Genomic DNA, 20,613 nt, shown 5'->3' with positions numbered 1-20,613 from the left:
CAGGACCATGTGTGGGTGGCTGGTGGCAGCCTTTCCAGTCAGCTGAACATGGTGAATGGGAAAATCATTTTTATTCACCATGAAATTTTACTGATTTACCCTCCACTAGAATATGCTGATGGCTGTGATCACTGCTCAGAACTTGCTCTTGTCTCCTTGTACATATTAAGGGTTTCCTGCAAAGTATATGAATCCGTGTTTGCCAGAATACAGAATAATAGTAAATTTATTATTTTTATTTTTATTTTTTTGAGATGGAGTCTCACTGTCCCCCAGGCTGGAGTGCAGTGGCGCGATCTCAGCTCACTGCAACCTCTGCCTCCTGGGTTCAAGTGATTCTCCTGCCTCAGCCTCCCAAGCAGCTGGGATTACAGACACATGCCACCATGCCTAATTTTGTATTTTCAGTAGAGACGGGTTTCACCATGTTGGCCAGGCTGGTCTTGAACTCCTGACTTCAAGTGAACCACCCACCTCGGCCTCCCAAAGTGCTAGGGTTACAGGCATGAGCCACTGTGCCTGGCCAGTGCATAAATTTAGTTGGTGACAGCGAGTTTTAATTAGAATAGAAGCCAGGCGCAGTGGCTCACACCTGTAATCCCAGCATTTGGGAGGCTGAGGCAGGCAGATCACTTGAGCCCCAGAGTTCTAGACCAGCCTGGGCAACATGGTAAAAAATGAGCCAGGCGTGGTGGTACACGCAGGAGGCTGAGGCAGGGAAGTCAAGGCCTGGGAAGTCAAGGCTCCGGCAAGCTGTGATCACACCACTGCACTACAGCCCAGGTGACATACCGAGACCCTGTCTCAAAAAAAAATTTTTTTTAATAAAAACAAGCTGAAAGAAAAGATTGAGGTAGTCTCCCAGCACATGGAGCAAAAAGACAAAGTATATGATAAACTCTTAGGTACATAAAGGATGTCTACAGGAACATGCGGACATGGATTACTCTGGACTCACTGCTGGCTGCACACCCCCTGGCCAGCCATGTGGCTTCCGTGGGTTCTGAACACGTTGATGGTGCCAACCTCCTGGGCTGAAGTGGAAATGGAATGAGTTCTAGGGCATCTGTCTCTTAGGTCATTTTAATGTTTGCTGTGTTTTTTCTGTATTGCTCTGTTTGAGTAATAAGAAATGTGATGGTGTTTCTGGCCTCAGGTGCAGATTGATGAGTACGATTACTCCAAGCCCATCCAGGGGCAACAGAAGAAGCCCTTTGAGGAGCACTGGAGGAAGCACACCCTGTCCTATGTGGACGTCAGCACTGGGAAGGTCAGTATGGAGCTTGTTCTCACCACAGCCCAGCACCCACACGGCCCCGCCCAGGTCTGCGGGTTGGCCTTGCTGATGGTGAACCGGGAGGAGCAGGCCAGATTTAAATCAGCTCCTGACAGATTTGAGGCACCACTGAAAAAATCCAGTGCCTGCAGGTAGTTCAGAGGAGCCTTAAGGAAGGGTTGCTCCGTGGTGTGGGCCAGATGGAAGTCACTGGGCAGGAGCAAGTGTCCAAGGCCTGGTGGCAGGGGAGGAGATGATTGTGGACCTAGCAAGAAAGTAAACATCTGTGGGGTGGGGACACACAGCCACTACCAGAAACCAGTCCCACGCCAAGGGAGCCCAGAAGAGACCCCTCCCCTCTCCTCCCATGGGCTGGGCCAACTGGAAGCGTCTGCAGGGGAGCTGAGGGGATGTGGTACAGCCCTTAGCATCCCCTGGGCACTCAGCAAGCAGAGAAGGGCAGAAATGGAGGCGGGGTTGGGGTGAGCTGCATCCTGGGAACAGCCAGCTGAGGGTGTGGTAGGGGGGTTGCAGCCTTGTTCCACACAAGCACAATGTCCTGGGAACAGTCAGCTGAGTGTGTGGTAGGGGGTCACAGCCTTGTTCCACACAAGCACAGCATCCTGGGAACAGCCAGCCGAGGATGTGGTAGGGGGTTGCAGCCTTGTTCCACACATGGTGAGCAGCATCCTGGGAACAGCTAGGCAAGGGTGTGGTAGGGGGGTTGCAGGTTGTTCCACACAAGCAGAATTCACCCATGTGGCATTTCCACTGGACATTAAGATTCAGAAATAATGAAGATAGAAAGCTTTTACCCTTAAACTTTTCATAGCTTGTAAGAGTCGTATAATCACTTAGCTGTGTCTGTGGAAGTTACCTTTGGACTCTATCATCTAGTGTGTCTGTGATTCAGGCAGTAGGTCATTTTTAGGATTTATCATGAAGGCCATTGCCTGATAGTGTATAGAAATCACACTTCACTTGCTTAGCACAAGTCTGTTTTTAATGTTTCCGGGTTCGGGTTTTTTGTTTTGTTTTTGTTTTTCTGAGATAGAGTCTCATCTCTGTTGCCCAGGCTGAAATGTGGTGGCTCGATCTCGTCTCACTGCAGCCTCAACCTCCCCTGGGCTCAGGTGATCCTCCCACCTCAGCCTCCCGGGCACATGCCACCATGCCTGGCTAATTTTTATATGTTTTGTAGAGATGGGGTTTCTCCACATTGCCCAGGCTAGTCTTGAACTCCTGAGCTCAAGTGATCCACCTGTCTTGGCCTCCCCAACAGGCATGAACCAACACCCCCAGCCAGTTTTAGTGATTTTTCAAGAAATACATACTCATTTTAGAAAGTACAAAGAGATTGAAATAAGAGCTCTCTAACCAGAGACGACCCATTATGGTTTAAATTTCTTTGTATATGTGCCTACCTTTTCCTGTGTGTGCATATTTAATACACAGCTTAAGTATTCCTTCTCTGAAATCCTTGGGACCAGAAGTGTTTTGGATTTCAGGCTTGTTCAGACTTTGGAATATTTGCATTATACTTACTGTCTGAGCATCCCTAATCGGAAGATCTGACTCCATAGCACATTTCTTTTGAATGTCATGTTGGTGCTCAGAAAGTTTCAGATTTTAGAGAATTTCAGATTTTTGGATTAGGGATGTTCAACCTATATAAATATTTACTTTGAAGTAGAAAAACTGGAAGTAGATAGTTTAAACATAAAGTGTCTTGGTATAGACAAGGGTTCTCCCACTTTTCATGACGGGAGCATTTTTGTAAAGTACCGAGAATCTGGTACAGTGTCATTTTCATTGCTCTGTTCCACTCTGCGGATCTGCCGTCATTTACAGTCCCCTGTTGCGCATGTAGATCATTTTTGAATTTGTTTTTGGAAAATACTGCAGCAAATACCTTTAAGTTCACATGCTGTAAATCTACTTTTATAGTTAAAATTTTTCAAAAGGAACACAAGAGATGGTTTTTTGTACATTTTTGTGCTTAACTTACCACTGACTCTTCTTTTCAAGGTCACCCTGGAATATAGACCCGTAATCGACAAAACTTTCAACGAGGCTGACTGTGCCACCGTCCCCCCAGCCATTCGCTCCTACTGATGAGACAAGATGCAGTGATGACAGAATCAGCTTTTGTAATTATGTATAATAGCTCATGCATGTGTCCGTGTCATAACTGTCTTCATACGCTTCTGCACTCCGGGGAAGGAGGAGTACATTGAAGGGAGATTGGCACCCAGGCTGGGAGCTTGCCAGGAACCCAGTGGCCAGGGAGTGTGGCACTTACCTTTGTCCCTTGCTTCATTCTTGTGAGATGATAAAACTGGGCACAGCTCTTAAATATAAATGAATAAACTTTCTTTTATTTCCAAATCCATTTAAAATATTTTACTGTTACGACTTTAGTCATATTTGTTGACTTAAAACTCAAATGTAATAATCTTTGTATTCCGTTACATCAAAATCCAGATATGTTCTTGTAGTTTTTTTTTTTTTTTTTCTTTTTTTTTTTTTTGAGACAGGATCGGTGCAGTGGTACAATCTCAGCTCACAGCAGCCTCAAACTCCTGGGCAGCTCAGGTGATCTTCCTGACTCAGCCTTCTGAGTAGTTGGGCCTACAGGTGTGCACCACCACGCCCAGCTCATTTATTTTGTAATTGTAGGGACAGAGTCTCACTGTGTTGCCTAGGCTGGTCTCAAACTCCTGGGCTCAAGTGATCCTCCCTCCTTGGCCTCCCGAAGTGCTGGAATTATAGGTGTGAACCACCATGCCTGGCTTTGTTGTAGTTTATTTCTAAGTTCAAATTAATGTTGGTGCCTGAGAACGAATGGAGAAAACTAACAGTTCCTCCTTTTTCTTGGCAGATGGTTTACTAGGTGAGTGTGTCCTCGATTATTCAAATCAGGGGTCCCCAATCTCCAGGCCACAGATTGTTACCAGTCCATGGCCTGTTAGGAACCAGGCTGCACAGTAGGAGGTGAGCAGCAGGCCAGTGAGCCTTTCCGTGTAAGCTCCACCCCGTCAGAGCATTACTGTGTGAGCTCCGCCCCCTGCTAGAGCATTACCATGTGAACTCCGCCCCCTACCAGAGCATTACTCTGTGAGCTCCGCCCCCTGCCAGAGCATTACTGTGTGAGCTCCGCCCCCTGTCAGAGCATTACCGTGAGCTCGGCCTTCTGTCAGAGCATTACTGTGTGAGCTCCGCCTCCTGCCAGAGCATTACTGTGTGAGCTCCGCCCCCTGTCAGAGCATTACTGTGTGAGCTCCGCCTCCTGCCAGAGCATTACTGTGTGAGCTCCGCCTCCTGTCAGCATTACTGTGTGAGCTCCGCCCCCTGTCAGAGCATTACTGTGTGAGCTCCGCCCCCTGCCAGAGCATTACTGTGTGAGCTCCGCCCCCTGCCAGAGCATTACTCTGTGAGCTCCGCCCCCTACCAGAGCATTACTCTGTGAGCTCCGCCTCTTGTCAGAGCATTACTGTGTGAGCTCCGCCCCCTGCCAGAGCATTACTGTGTGAGCTCCGCCTCCTGTCAGAGCATTACTCTGAGCTCCGCCTCCTGTCAGAGCATTACTGTGTGAGCTCCGCCCCCTGCCAGAGCATTACTGTGTGAGCTCCGCCTTCTGCCAGAGCATTACTGTGTGAGCTCCGCCCCCTGCCGGAGCATTACTCTGTGAGCTCCGCCTCCTGCCAGAGCATTACTGTGTGAGCTCCGCCTCCTGTCAGAGCATTACTGTGTGAGCTCCGCCTCCTGTCAGAGCATTACTGTGTGAGCTCCGCCCCCTGTCAGAGCATTACCGTGAGCTCTGCCTCCTGCCAGAGCATTACTGTGTGAGCTCCGCCTCCTGCCAGAGCATTACTGTGTGAGCTCCGCCCCCTGCCAGAGCATTACTGTGTGAGCTCCGCCCCCTGCCAGAGCATTACAGTGTGAGCTCCGCCTCCTGCCAGAGCATTACTGTGTGAGCTCCGCCTCCTGTCAGAGCGTTACTGTGTGAGCTCCGCCTCCTGTCAGATCAGTGGTGGCATTAGATTCTCATAGGAGTGGAACCCTGTTGTGAACTGCACATGCGAAGGATCTCGGTTATGCGCCGCTTATGAAAATCTAATGCTGATGATCTGAGGTGGAACCTTTTCATCACCAAACCATCCCCACCATCCCCACACTTGTCCGTGGAAAAAGTGTCTTCCATGAAACCAGTCCCTGGTGCCAACAAGGTTAGGGACCACCAATTTAAATAACCAAATACTAAAAGAACTAGCATAGAAGTAAGTGGGCTGCTTCTTTATTTTTAGACTGTTCTTTTTAGAGAACAATGACAATTATTTCCAAGTTTGTCATTAGAAAATAATATTAGGTTGGTGCAAAAGTAATTGCAGCTTTTGCCATTACTTTCAATGATAAAAGCCACGATTACTTTTGCTCCAACTTAATATGATAAATTTGTTCCTTAAAGTGTATTTTTGGTAAGAAAAACCTTTTGTTTTTCCTTCTATTAATTTTTTGTTTTTTTCTTGGTAGAGACAGAGTCTTGCCGTGCTGCCCAGGCTGGAGTGCAGTGCTGTGATCTCAGCTCACTGCAACCTCCACCTCCCAGGCTCCAGCAATCCTCCCACCTCAGCCTCCCAAGGAGCTGAGACTACAGACGTGAGCCACCATGCCTGGCTAATTTTTATATTTTTTACAGAGACGGGGTTTCACCATCTTGCCCATGCTGGTCTCAAATTCCAGGGCTCAAGCAGTCCTCCTGCCTCACCCTTCCAGAGTATTGGGATTATAAGTGTGAGCCACTGCCAGAAAAACTTTTCCTAAGGCAAGGCAGGTTTTACATTATATTTAGATTTTCTTTTTAATGATGTCTTTTTTGGCAGTGCACAGCCAGAGAACAACACATCACACACAGGAAACAGTTGTGCTCATGTGATGGGGGCCTCAGCACTAGGAAGGAGTGGACTATTGGCACATGCAGCAGCTTGAATAGATCTGAAAGTCACTACACTGCGTAAGAGAAGCCAAATTTAAAAAGTGCGTACTGTGTACAGAGGGTGTCGAGAACGCCTCCTACGTGACGGAAAGCAGATCCGTGGTTCCCTGCAGACTGGCAGGAGCAGATTCCAAAGGCACAAGAAGAAGCTTGTGGGTAGAGTGTGTTCATTACCTTCTGCGCATTACACCATAAAAAAGCTGGTAATAAAAATGTGAACCAAAAACAAAGGTGAAACTAGGATAAAATTCCTCACCTGTGTGATTGGTAAATGTGCAGGTTTGCCGTCATGCTTTGTTTGTGAAGCTGTGGGATACAGGGACTCTCATACGTCACTGTGGAATGCAGAACGTTGCAGCCTCATGGAAGAGGATTTGGCAGCATCTAACAAAACTACGTGGCATTTGCCCTTTGACTCAGCAATTCTAGAACCTGCCTCAAAAAAACTCTGGCAAAGAAATGAAAGGACTTTACTCACAGAGTTCTTTTCACAGCCTGAATGTGTTTGCAACCAAGTTCTTCACTGTGGCATTTGTAAATGTAGGGAAAAGAGAGAGAGATCAGGCTGGTACTGTGCCTATGCAGAAAAAGAAGATGTAAGAAACTCCATTTTGATCTATACCCTGAGTGATTGTTTTGCCCTGAGATGCTGTTAATCTGTAACTTTGCCCCAACCTTGAGCTCACAGAAACAAGTGTAGTATGGAATCAAGGTTTAGGGGATCTAGGGGTGTGCAGGACGTGCCTTGTTAACAGTATGTTTATAGGCAGTATGCCTGGTAAAAGTCATCGCCATTCTCCATTCTCGATAAACCCGGGGCACAATGCACTGCAGAAAGCCGCAGGGACCTCTGCCCAGGAAAGCCGGGTACTGTCCAAGGTTTCTCCCCACTGAGATATGGCCTCGTGGGATGGGAAAGACCTGACCATCCACCAGCCCGACACCCGTGAAGGGTCTGTGCTGAGGAGGATTAGTAAAAGAGGAAAGCCTCTGTCTCCTGCCTTCCCCTGGGAACGGAATGTCTCAGTATAAAACCCGATTGTACATTTGTTCAATTCTGAGATAGGAGAAAACCCGCCCTGTGGTGGGAGGCGAGACATGTTGGCCGCAATGCTGCTCTGTTACTCTTTACTCCACTGAGATGTTTGGGTGGAGAGAAGCATAAATCTGGCCTACATGTACATCCAGGCATAGTACCTTCCCTTGAACTTATTTGTGACACGGATTCCTTTGCTCACATGTTTTCTTGCTGACCTCCCCGCTGTCACCCTGTTCTGCTGCATTCCTCTTGCTGAGATAGTGAAAATAGTGATCAATAAATACTGAGGGAACTCAGAGACCGGTGCTGGTGTGGGTCCTCAGTATGCTGAGCGCCGGTCCCCTGGGCCCACTTTTCTTTCTCTATACTTTGTCTCTGTGTCTTCTTTCTTTTCTCAGTCTCACATCCCACCTGACAAGAAATACCAACAGGTGTGGAGGGGCTGGGCCCCTTCGTTCTATAGTTATTATAAATGTACAGGAACGTTAAAAGGAACTTGTTTGTATAATGTCACTCAGTACAAGGTATGTAGCCCAGGAAATGACCAATCTGATGGGGGTTATAACCCATCCAAGCCCCCTGCAACCACCGTTTTTAAAATAAAAAACTGGTCCTTTCCTTGGCGATACAAGTAAAATAATAACTAGAAGAGAAGAAAAAGAAATTCCCAAACAAGTAACTTTAAAATTTGATGCTTGTGCAGCCATTAATGGTAACAAGCTAGAATTAAAATGGAGTTCTCTTAACTAGGAAAAGAGCTACACAGTAAAAAATAAATATGTTTGTCATAAGTCAAGAGTCTGTGAAAATTGTGCCTGTTGGCCATGTGTTATTTAGGCTACTTAAAAAAAGGACAAAAAAGACCCAGTTCACCTTCAAAAAGGGGAAGCCAATCTCTCCTGTGCTGCTGGTCACTGTGTAACCCACTAGAACTAATAATCTCTAATCCCCTAGACCCCCATTGGAAGAAAGGAGAACATGTAGGCCTGGGGATCGATGGGACAGGGCTAAATCCCCAAGTTGCTATTTTAGTCTGAGGGGAGGTCCACAGGCGCTCTCCCAAACCAATGTTTCAAGCCTTTTATGATGAGCTGAATCGGCCAGCACCAAGGCTTCCGAAAAAGACAGAGCCACACACACCCTGCATCACCCAGGCGGGGAAAATGAGCTGGGCTATGGGTGCTGGGAAAGCCGTGCCTGCAGCCCCCTTCAGAGTCAGGCTGCACTGCACAGGACCCCGAGAGAAAGGTGGAGAGGCCTCCTGAACCGGGCTCTGGGCATCACAACAGCTGGTGCCTTCCAGTCAGGTTCGCACCGCCAGCTACAGGGAGGAGTCCGGCTGACGGTGAGTTGGTGCCCAGGGTTCTTGGTCCCGTCCCACACGGCAAGACACAGACAAGACTGCCCAGCCACACAAGCCAGTGAGCGAGAGGAATTCCCCAAATTGTGTGTCTGGAGGCCAGGTGGGCCCCTCGTCCTGCATCTAAAGCCCTGACCCCCTGCCCCACACAGCCTACCCTGAGGTGGGTCCCGGCACATGGTTACTGCCTCCAGGACAGGGGACATCCTCCGGGGCTGGCCATGGCCATGGTCGTGGCGCCCTGGGGGCCCAGTATGCAGCAGTGCAGGCCACAGTGACAGGAATCTCCAGGGTGGCCTGGCAGGCGCCCAGGCCTTCCCTGGCTCCAGCCTGTTGTCTGGCCAGTTGTGTTCCCCAGGGGCCACCTGATGCCTCTGGCACTCTCCATGCTGGCTGGGAAGACCAGTGTCGGCCACTTGGCCATGGGCAGCCTCCTCCTGGCACTAGCACGTGCCCCTCCCTCCGTCCTCGCTCTGCCTGCCATATCCACTCAGCCACATGGCACCAGAGTGTCTTCACCTGTCCAGCCTCCAAACCTGGTGAGCCTCAAGGGCATGGAGCTCTGCCCACCAGGCTGACATGCCCCGAGGGAGGACTGGACTGGACTCAGGACGGCCCCAGCTCATGGCAACCTTGCTGTCCACCTGGGCTCCTCGGCCTGGGTGAGTCCTTACTGGGGAGAGGGCTCCTCTGCCCTCCAGCTGATGGGTGTGTGCTGGCAGACAACAGGTCAGGAAGCAAAAGCAGAAAAACCGGTGGGGGGGGGCATGCGGTGTGGAGGTGAAGAGGGGTCCTCCCCTGGCCAGTGTGTGTAGTCAGCTGCACCTCACGCCCCAAGGCCATGCCCAGGAGCAGCCCCCGCTGTGTGTCCAGGGGGCAGGGCGCTGACCCCACTTCACCTTCCCCTTAATCCAGCCGTGACCCTGCCCATGCCGGGATGCGCTGGGATGGCTCAGGGGCAGCACCCTGCACAGCAGCTCTGGCTCTAAGCTGCACAATCCTGCACAGTCACCGGCTAATCCAGGACAGGCTGGTGAAGGTCACTCGCCTGGGCATGAGTCGCCACCCTGCACCCTGCAGGATAAGTAACTTGGAGAGGGCTCACGTTATCTTATTTAACAAAAACATTGCACAGAGCATGGTGTGATAAAGGCCTGGCAGGAATGGAGGGCGCCTCTCACAGAACTTTCACCAGGTGGAGGGAGGCAGGACGCCCATGGGGCATTCGGGCAGATGCCACAGGGCGATGTTGGGTGGGACCCCCAGCTGGCGGCTGGAAGGGGTGAGGAGGACTTGGGCTCCTCTTCCAGGCAGCCCCACTCACAGCCTTGGACGGCGGGCGGCGCTGCATGGAGGGGCAGCCAGAGCCAGGCCGGGAGCAAGGGGCCAGAGGGAGGCAAGATGCAAAGCAAAGCCTGGGAATCCAGACGACACCGGGAACATCCTGCACTCTCTAAGTTCACCAGCGCACAGACCCGCCTTGTGGATGGACTCACCCTTGTCCTCCGGGTCTCGCCTGTGCCCAGGACTCCCAGGACCTCGGAGGTATACACTAGGCATGATACTCATTCTTCTGCAGAACTGTTCACCTTAATTTGCTGGAGGTTGTCTTAAAGCATGGTCTCTATCCATCCACATATTTAGCGGAATTAATTAAAATAAACTTAACACTTTTATGTCGTCCTTTTAGGGATTTCTTCAAAGGTTTAGACATTTCAAGCACTGTGTTGATTTTATAATTCACCTGCTGGGGAGAGTTGGCTTAAGGGATATTCTGAAATGAACAAACAGCCACAGTCGCCTTTGAAGAGCCGCACGTCGCCTGTCCCATCCCAGCTCCAAGCCTCTGCGAGGTTCTCCCCTGCCTGCTGAGCTCCCCTGTGACACCAGGGATGGCCCCTCCTCCCCACGCTGCAGGGGCCTCCAGATCCCAAGGGGCAGGCCCAACTCCCTGAGAAACTCAGAGACCAGTGGCCACTGTCTCCTTGGGGACAAGGGTTTGTCCAGCAAATGTGGTGGGCAGGATGGGTTGGATCTGAGACAGGCCTCCAGGTGCCAGGGTAACAAGCCAGTCAGCCCCGGCAACAGGTGGTCACTGCAACATATCAAGGCTCTTGTGACTTCGAGTGTGGCCCCTGGGAAAGGAACCGAATGGGCCGACTCAGTGTGGCCCCTGGAAAAGGAACTGAATGGGCTGACTCATGTCTGAGATGCCTGTCAGCCTCTCTCAACCTCACCCCTTGCTGGGAGGCCAGACACTGGGCCAGGACCCAGAGGGTGGGAAGTCACAGCCCAGAGGATGGGGTTGTGGGGGAAGGTGAGGAGGACAGGGGGAGGTGCGGAGGACAGGGGGAGGTGTGGAGGAGAATCTCGGATGCCGGTGGGCCAGGGTGCCTGTCACCAGGTGAGTGCCTGCAGCTGCCCTGGCTCGTGGCTTCTGTGGTCTGCAGGCTCTGCTGCTTTTTGGCATTTGTGAGTGCCTGTAGCCTTGTCCACAGGAGGAGACTGCTTCTGCAGAGCAGGGCCCTGGACGGGCCTTAGCAAACCCCTGAGGACCTTGGACTTGAAGACCCTCCACAAGGAAAGGTGGGGGGCAGGGCTGGCCAGAGGGGCTCTTTGTATAGCTGTTGCTGGGGGTGCTGCTTTACCAGGCCCTCAACTGGGTGTGAGAAGGTGGCTCCTGGGCACAGCCCTGATGGCCATGCTGGGGCCAGCTCCAAGTCCCCTCTGCCTTCAGGGACAGAGGACACGGTGCAGAGGCACGGCCTTGAATCCATGTGGCTTTTCTACAGGCTGTGGGTGAAGCCCACCCAAGGATTCTGGGGTGAGCTGCAGACCGTGCGCTTCCAGTGAGTGAGGGGAGCAGCAGCAGCGGCCACATCTCAGGAGCCTGTCTAGGGGCTGTCCTCCAGAGAAGCAGCGGCAGAGACATGAGGCAGCAGCCCCCGGAGACCCTTCCGCATGTGGCCAGCTAGCATGTGGGTCCGCATCAGCCTCCTGACAGGGGGGTCCCCGATGCAGCATCACTTCCTGGGCCCTGGAAGCTGCCTGGCGTGGGCTCGCAGCCACTTGACCAGGCTCAGCCAGGGAGGCATTTCCAGAAAGCTTCCTTCTCGTCCCGAGAGCTGCCTCTGTTCCGTGCTCACCAGGCCTGCGGCCGGCACAGACTGTGGTTTAGGACCGCTGCTCTAGGGGCTGAGGAACGTGCAACCTGCATGACCAATGGCACGATGCATCCTGCTACCTCCTGAGACCCCTCAAAGTGTGGTGATGGCCGAGCATGTTGAGGTCCCGAAGCGACCCAGCCCATTCCGGGCGAGGAGGCCCAGCTGGAGCTGCTGCGGGGAACTGAACTCCCCAGGAGCGAGAAGTCCAGGGCTGAGGCTGAGCTGAGTGGAGTCTAGAACAGAGAGGAGGTTTCAGGACCTAAGTTCAGTGTGAGGGTTTTAATTTTCAAGGGTAAGAGTTTGTGTGTATGAATGTTGCTATGGTCTGAACGGGTCCCCCAAAATCCATGTGTTGGAACCTTAATATCCAGTACAACAGTGTTGGGGGTGAGGCCTTTGGGAGGAACTTAGGTCACGAGGGTGGAGGGTGGATGAAGGCTGGTGACTCAATGTGGGACTTCACAGCCCCCAGAACTGTGCAAGAAAAAAACCTGTTCTTCATCAGTTACCCAGCAAGAAGCATTTCATTATAGTAGCACAAATGGATTAACACATATGTATTGCTGGGGTGTGTGTGTGTGTGCGTTTATAAGTTTGTAGATGTATGGTACTGCATTGGTGTGTGTCTGTGTTATGAATTTGTATGTATGTCATGTGTGTGTGTGCGTTTATAAGTTTGTAGATGTATGGTCATGTGTTGGTGTGTGTCTGTGTTATGAATTTGTATGTATGAGTGTTGATGTGTGTTTGTGTGTGTGTGCATTTATAAGTTTGTAGATGTATGGTCATGTGTTGTTGTGTGTCTGTGTTATGAATTTGTATGTATGTCGTGTGTGTGTGTGCATTTATAAGTTTGTAGATGTATGGTCATGTGTTGGTGTGTGTCTGTTATGAATTTCTATATACGTGTGTGTCGGTGTGTGTGTGGGTGTGTGTGTTTGCATGTTTATATGTTGGTAAATATGTGAGTGTGTACACGTGTGTATATGTGTTTATTAGTTTATGTGTATATGTGTGTTAATCAGTTTGTGTGTGTGTGTGTGCATGTATGCCACATTCCTTATGAAAAGAAAGATATCTTCCCAAACACGGAATGACCCAGTGCCCAGCCCTGTTCCTGGAGCTTTGGCCATTCCTCTGTGTGAACTGTGCTCAGTGAGCCAATGTCATGACCTGGAAAAGCTGCAACCCAAGAAAGGGAGCCAGCCCTGCCATTCCCCATCGTGCTGGGTGAGCTGCTGCAAACTCGCTGCAGACTCACCCTGGATCCTCTGAAACAAGGACCTTCTGTCCCCGGGACCTCTGTCCCAGGCTTTCTGTGCACCCAGGATCCACCCAGACCACAGGAGCTGAGAGTTGAGGTCACGTGCATGACACCAGGGAAGATGAGGGGCCTCTCTCACCTCCTCCTCCTCTTCCTCCTCTGCCAGGTCCAGGTCTGTCACCACCTTCCCCTTATCCTCACATCACTGCAACCTCACCCTTCCCTCCACATTCTTATTATCCAAGAGAGCAAGTAAAGAACAGTATTTAGTTGAGTTTATTTTTCACTGAGATAAATTTGCATGTAACAAAACTAAGAATAAAATCTAATTAGTGATAATCCATCAATCAGGCTAAAAGATGTAACCTGGATTAGGGAACATTGTATCTTTGTCTGCATCGTTGAAACAGACGACTTTCATGCATATTTATCAATGAGAAAACGAGGCACCAATGTTTTTGTGATGCCTGCTCTAGTGACTGTACAAGACTCATTTACAATTAACACAGTTACTGAGAATGGAATGTTTGTGAACGGGATTTCTTTTACATAAATGAAGATGTCTTAAAATCCTGTTACCCTGAGAGTTGACTCACTGAATTCTCATTTCATGGATCCAGAAAAGGCCATCCCAGTGTAGCAGGATGAGCCACAGACAAAACTCCTCAGACACCAGCTTAAAGAAGGAAGAGGTTTGGCCGGATGCAGTGGCTCATGCCTGTAATCCCAGCACTTTGGGAGGCCGAGATGGGTGGATCACGAGGTCAGGGCATCAAGACCGTCCTGGCTAACATGGTGAAACCCCATTTCTACTAAAAATACAAAATAGCTGGGTGTGGTGGTGGGCACCTGTAGTCCCAGCTGCTTGGGAGGCTGAGGCAGGAGAATGATGTGAACCCGGGAGATGGAGCTTGCAGTAAGCCGAGATCATGCCACTGCACTCCAGCCTGGGTGACAGAGCAAGACTCTGTCTCAAAAAAAAAAAACAAAAGAAGGAAGAGGTTTATTCAGCCGGGAGCGTCAGCAGACTTGCATCTTAAGAGCCGAGCTCCCTGAAAAAGAAATTCTTGGCCTTTTTAAAGGCTTACACTCTAAGGGGTCCACGTGAAAGTGTTGTGATAAATCAAGCAAGTGTGGGGAACGTGACTGGGGGCTACATGCATCAGCTAACAGAACAGAAAGTTTTGGAATGCTTTTTCATACAATGTCTGGAATTTACAGATAACACAAGTAGTTTAGGTCAGGGGTTGATGTTATTATTATTATTTTTTAATTCCTAGGGCTGGGTGGTGGTGCCAAGGTCGCCTAGCTATTTATCTTACATTTGTTTCTTTCCAACTCTTTGCTTTCTCTCTTTCCTCCTGTCTTGTGAACTAGGCAAGGTGGGCAGCAGGAGTAGTAGTGCTCTCCTTCCTTACCAGGTGGACCCCTTCTGAACTTCAACAGTGGCGACTGGTGGTTTCTGTAATGAAATTTCAATTTGACCCTCATCTGAGAAGAGACAGTATCTGGTAACACAAAGCTCAGGAACTGCACACTATCTCTCACGAAAGCTTATGTCCAATTTCCATCTGGTGCCAGCCCACTTGAAGGGCAGCTAAATGTCACTAGGCAGGTCCTACTGGCAGTAAGTGTTACGTAAGATGCAGATTCAGTGAAGCCAGGCCCATCGTATGACAAAAGCTTGTTAGGGTTGGTTTCTCTGTCAGGTTCCAGATTCATAGATAGGATTCAGTGAAGCCAGGCCCATCGTACGACGAAAGCTTGTTAGGGTTGGTTTCTCTGTCAGGTTCCAGATTCACAGATAGGATTCAGTGAAGCCAGGCCCATTGTACGGTGAAAGCTTGTTAGGGTTGGTTTCTCTATCAGGTTCCAGATGCATAGATAGAAAAGGAGGAGACATTTATGTCTTCTGCCATTATAAAGAGTCATTCTTATATGTTTTAAAATATTGGCTATGTATATAATTTATAGATCTACATGTAGCTCTGTATAATCAATATTGCATACCTAATATATACTATATAGAGATATTATGTAAGTATTATATAAATTATATAGATCTATGTACTTAAAAATGTAGATCTATAGAGAGCTGTACAGGTGTACTTTGTCTTATGGTGTTTTGCTTGATTTTGCTCCATGGATGTTACTTTTTTTACAAATCGAAGGTTTGTGGCAACCGGCGTGGAGCAATTCCACGGGCGCGGTTTTCCCAGCAGCGTGTGCTGCCTTTGTGGCTCTGGGTCACATTTTGGTGATTCTTGCCACAGTTCAAACTTCTTCATATTATTATATATGCAGTGGCAATCCGTGATCAGGGATCTTCAATGCTACCAACGTAATTGTTTTGGGTGCTATGAACTGCACCCATATAAGACACAAACTTAATAAATGTTTGGTGTGTTCTGGCTGCCCCTCCAGTCAGCCGTTCCCCCACCTCTCTCCCTCTTCCCAAGTGTTCCTGTTCCCTGACACACAACAATATTGAAATTAGCCCAGTTAGTAACCGTTCCATGGCCGCAGAGTGCTCAAGTGAAAGGAAGACCCACCACGTCTCACTTTAAATCAAAACCCAGAAATGATTAAGCTTAGCAAGGAAGGCAGGTTGAAAGCTGTGATAGGCTGAAAGCTAAGCAAGGCCTGCACCAGTGAGACAAGTAGTGAAGACAAAGAAAAAGTTCTTAAGGGAGATCACAAGTGCTGTTCTAGAGAGTGCATGAATGATGGGAAGTGAACCAGCCTTGTTGCTAATACAGAGAAAGTTTTTGTTTTCTGGATAGACAATCAAAACAGCAACACCATTTCCTTAAGCCAAACCCTAGTCCAGAGCAGGGCCCTAACTTTTTTCGTTCTGTGAAGGCTGAGAGAGGTGAGGAAGCTGCAGAGGAAGAGTGGAAGCTGGCAGAGGTGGGTTCATGAGGTTTAAGGAAAGAAGCCATCTCCATAACATAAAAACGCAAGGTGACGCAGCAGGTGCTGATGGAGAAGCTGCAGCAAGTTACCTTCCGTGTCCAGAAGATCTGGCTAAGATCATTGATGAAGGTGGTTGCACTTAACAGCAGATTTTCAATGTAGATAGGACAGCCTTCTATTGGAAGAACACCATCTAGGACTTTCCTAGCTAGAGAGGCGAAGTCAGTGCCTGGCTTCAAAGCTTCAAAGACAGGCTGACGCTCTTGTTAGGAGCTGGTGTGGTGGTGACTTTCATTGGAAGCCGATGCTTATGGACCATTCTGAACATCCCAGGGCCCCTAAAAATCACGCTCAGTCTACTCTGCCTTGCTCTATAGATGCAACAAGAAAACCTGGATGTCAGCATGTCTGTTTACAGCGTGGTTTACTGACTATGTTAAGCCCACTGTTGAGAACTACTGCTCAGAAAAAAAGATTCCTTTCAAAATATTACTGCTCACTGACAATGTACCTGGTCACCCAAGAGCTCTGATAGAAATGAACAAGGAGGTGAATGTTCTTTCCATGCCTGCTAACACAACACCCATTCCACAGCCTAAGGACTCATTTCAACTTTCAAGCCTTATTATTTAAGAAATACGTTTTTTAAGGCTGTATCTGCCATAGTTAGTGATTCCTCTGATGGATTTGGGAAAAGTAAATTGTAAACCTTCTGGAAAGGATTCACTATTCTAGATGTCACTAAGAACATTCATGATTCATGGGAGGAGGTCAAAGTGTCAACATGAACAGGCATTTGGAAGAGGCTCATTCCAATCCTCATGGATGACTTTGAGGGATTCCAGCCTTCAGTGAAGGAAGTCACTGCAGATGTGATAGGAATAGATGTGAGGCCAGTTACTGCTAAAATGCCTGGGATATGCTCCTTTTGTCTTAGAAAGTGGCTTGTTCTTGGATGTAGCAATGCACACACTTTGAGAGACATTTCCCCGTGGCAGCCGGCATTTATTACGCCGATCAGGAGCCATGCTTCGGGCACCAGTGCAGCAACAAGTCAGTGTGCTGGCCAAGCCAACTCCCTCCCACAGCACAGGGCCACTGGCTTCTGTGCCCTTGCACTCAGACACGACCACGTGACTGCTCCTGCCTGGTAGCATAGGGGGCAAGGATGCCATGCTCCCCGGCACTCTCTCCCACCCCGCCACGCCCCCACTTGTCCACTGAGTCCCCAGCTGGACGCAGGGACCCAGCCAGACACTCCAAGAGGCCCCTAGAGGAAGGCAGCATCTCAAGGCAGTCAGGCCCTGGGGAGAAACACACTTTTACCATCCAGGGCCATGGACCTCCTGGCTGTGAGTGAAACAGCACCTGGCCCTGGTGCACGCACGTGGGGCACGCAGAAACCCGCACACAGGGAATTCACCAAATTCTCACCCACACGGTGGGCTGGGCCCTGCTCACCCCAGGTAAAAAACACAGGACCTGAGCTGACAGGGGAGTGCAGTGTGGGCTCCACCTGAGGAGGAGGCGCAAAGGTTTCAACAACTCACGGAGGTGGGCGTGCCTGGAAAGGCACTGGGAATCAGAGGAACTTCCCCGTTACCAGCCTGGGCCACAGCTCCACACCTGGGCCCTCTGCCGTTTGCCAACTGTAAGTGGCCTCTACCCACCTGAGCAGTTCATGAGAAACAGGAAAATCATTTCCAGAAACAAGTTTAGAGTCAAACAGTTACCTAGAGTTCAACATTTCAAGAAGTCGAACCTTCTATGTCACACATTATTATTTTGTATTTATTTATGAAAGCAATGCGTGCTAACCCTACAAAACTGGAAGAGGCATTGAGGGAAAGGAAGAAACTGAAAACCATGGCCACAGGCCTTCCGGGACTTTCCTCTGTGTTCGTGTCTACTCAGGGTTGAGTCGCACAGTTCTGCGTCCTTCATTGTCACGTAGTATTTTCTTAAGACAATTCCATGTCATAAAAGTGCTGCAGGTGCATAATTTAAAGCACTATATTGTATCATATCGGTTCTTCTTCCATTTATTCCAATGCCCCCCCACCCCGTGAACCTGTTCTCACGCTGCCAGGGCCTTCACAGCGCCCTTCCCTCTGCCGCCTCCGCCATGCGAAGCCCTCCTCACCCTGTAGCCCCACCAGGAGGGAAGCTCCGTCCCTCAGCAGCCAGCACCCCCATGGGGATTCCTGCAGGAGAAACCTGAGGGTGAGGGGCGAGGCGAGCAGGATAGGGCAGGACCAGGCATCAGGAGGGGGTCCCTGTCAGCCGGTGCCCGGGGGCTCTGGGCAGTGACCCGCACCCCACTGTTGGCCCTGGGGAGGCCAGGGTGGCCATGGCACCCGCCACTGTCAGTCACTGGCTCTGGGCCACCCACAGGCTGTGCTTGTGACCTCCCAGGCACCTCCCAAATAGGCACACAGCCTCCTCAGCTCGGCGCAAGGGTGCAGGCCCAGACAGGGCATCCGGGAGGCACGGCAGCACCTCCACAAGCCCTGTGGACAGCGGTGGGCCCCATCTGGCACTGCCCGCTCCGCACGTGGCCCTCGGGAGGCGCTCGGGGCACCTGTGTTCATGGAGCACAGAGCAGAACCGCACTCTGCACTGGCGCTCCGGAGGCGCTCGGGGCACCTGTGTTCATGGAGCACAGAGCAGAACAGCACTTGTGTGCACGTGGGATTCATGCCCTGGCCCGCTGTCCTCAGCCAATGGGCAGCAAGCTGGAGATACACTTCCTCCTGGAGGCCTCGGGCCAGGGGCTCTGTCGCCAGGCTCTAGATCAGCACTGACCCCTTCCTGGAGCATGACCCGGACATGGGGTGGACCCAGGGCCTCGGCTGGGGTTGGAGAGATGGTAAGGGAGGCTGTGGCCTGGGAGGTGAGGCCCGCAGGGCTCAGCACTGATCCGGCTTCCCCTCGGATTGCTCCAGTGGCCTCTCTTAGCCTCAAGCTTCTCATCAGTAAAATGGTGCAGAAAACAGGGCTTCGTGTCCTGGAGGGTGTGAATTCACCAGGGCCCTAAATCACCCAGACCCCTACTGTGTCCTTGCAGGGACATGGGACTCCTGTGTTTGCTTCATTCCATTAAAGAAAAAAAACCAGACACAGCCACTGGTTGCAGAGCTCATCATAAACAACGCACTGCCAGTGCCCTGCTCCACAGCCACCCCACAGCTGCCGTTCTGATGCGGGGCCGCCACTGTGCAGCTCTTTCTGCTGGACGTGGCATCTTCTCCTCCTCCGACCTCTAAGAAGCCTGGGCCAGCCCTGTGGTTCACCACAAGGAATGCCGTACTTTGGGCAACTATGAGCCAGGAAACCACCCTCAGAGGAGCTGGACACGGGACATCAAGGGCACTGCTGGCAGTTGAATGGTGTTTGCAGAGGGAGGCAGGGAGACGAGGGCAACCTTGACCCAAGCTCTTGCTCAGATAAACACTTAAGCAACGTTGTCAGGAAGGAATCCATGACTCGATGGCTCAGCAAATATTAGCTCAGCAGGTGGCATTCAGCTGCTGGGGGCAGAGACAGCACTGCGTGCAGACACGGTTCCACTCAAGTTGGCCTGCCCTTGTGTGTGAAGAGGGCACACGGCCAGCCAGCACCCACCCTGGAGGCTCCCTTGGCAGGTGCACCCCACCTGGCCCAGCTGCAGACAAGACCCATGGCTTGGAGGTTCCGGGTGCGTCTCTGTCTCTGTGGGCTGAGGGACATCGCCAAGCCCATCCTCAGCCCCATGGGAGCCTGAGACACTCCCTCCTCACTGCTCACACCAGACCAGGTTCAGAAGGAGACATGAGGCACTGTGCGTTTTGCAAGGTCCGCAGGACGAACACAAGCATTTGGAGCCCAGACGTGCCAAATGCCTAAAGGGTGCACTCATTAAAAAACAAAACTTTGAAGCTGAGGATCATTTCTGCAATGTGGAATAATCCTTGTTTTTAGAAAAGTCAGTTTTCAACTCAATCTATCTTACAATTGAAAATCTTTATGTAGTGAAGTATCTTGAAGTAAAACAAGCTGCTAACAAGCCACCATCACAACTTAATGAACGCAGCACAGGGGCTCTTCCCGGCATGCGTCCGCCCTCGGCCACACGGCTGCTTTCCGCCAGGCTCCCCGCGTGTTGCCTTCAGGCTGACTCGGAGGCACACGTGTTGGCCGTAGCCTTGTAGAATAGTTAAAATTCGTAAATGCACTGGGGTTTTGAGGGACCAAGCCCCTCACCTTGCAGAGAAGGAAGATGAGGTGCTGAACACCCAATGCCTTGATCAAGAACACACAGTGACCCCAAACCAGGACCTGTCCCTTGGCCTCGGCTGCCCTGTGCCCTGGTCAGGTATGGTCAGGCCTGTGGAGTTTCTGTTTGGTAAAGACTTTGCATCAGGCATGTCTCCTCCAAGATGTCCCTCCCTTTCACCCTTCCTCTCATTACCAAGCTCAGACACAACTTTACCTGCTTCCAGACACCCAGTTAAAACCCACCCACGCATAAAACCTTTTGGGCCATGAGGAGCGGGATTACACCTGGGGGCACTGGATGTGGGGCATGGCTCTTCCTGTGCCCCTGGGCCCCAGGT

At 50.6% G+C, this 20,613-nt stretch overlaps 1 pseudogene; it reads left to right on the top strand.

Moving 5' to 3' along the window:
- Window positions 1-3,664, top strand: part of LOC129037127 (succinate dehydrogenase [ubiquinone] flavoprotein subunit, mitochondrial-like) — a 29,072-nt pseudogene extending 25,408 nt beyond the window's left edge.
- The last annotated feature ends 16,949 nt before the right edge of the window (window positions 3,665-20,613 follow it).

Source organism: Pongo pygmaeus, chromosome 4, assembly GCF_028885625.2.
Source record: "Pongo pygmaeus isolate AG05252 chromosome 4, NHGRI_mPonPyg2-v2.0_pri, whole genome shotgun sequence".
Lineage (NCBI taxonomy): Eukaryota > Metazoa > Chordata > Mammalia > Primates > Hominidae > Pongo > Pongo pygmaeus.
The sequence above is the reverse complement of the archived record's forward strand: the minus strand, read 5'-3'. Positions and strand labels throughout refer to the sequence as shown.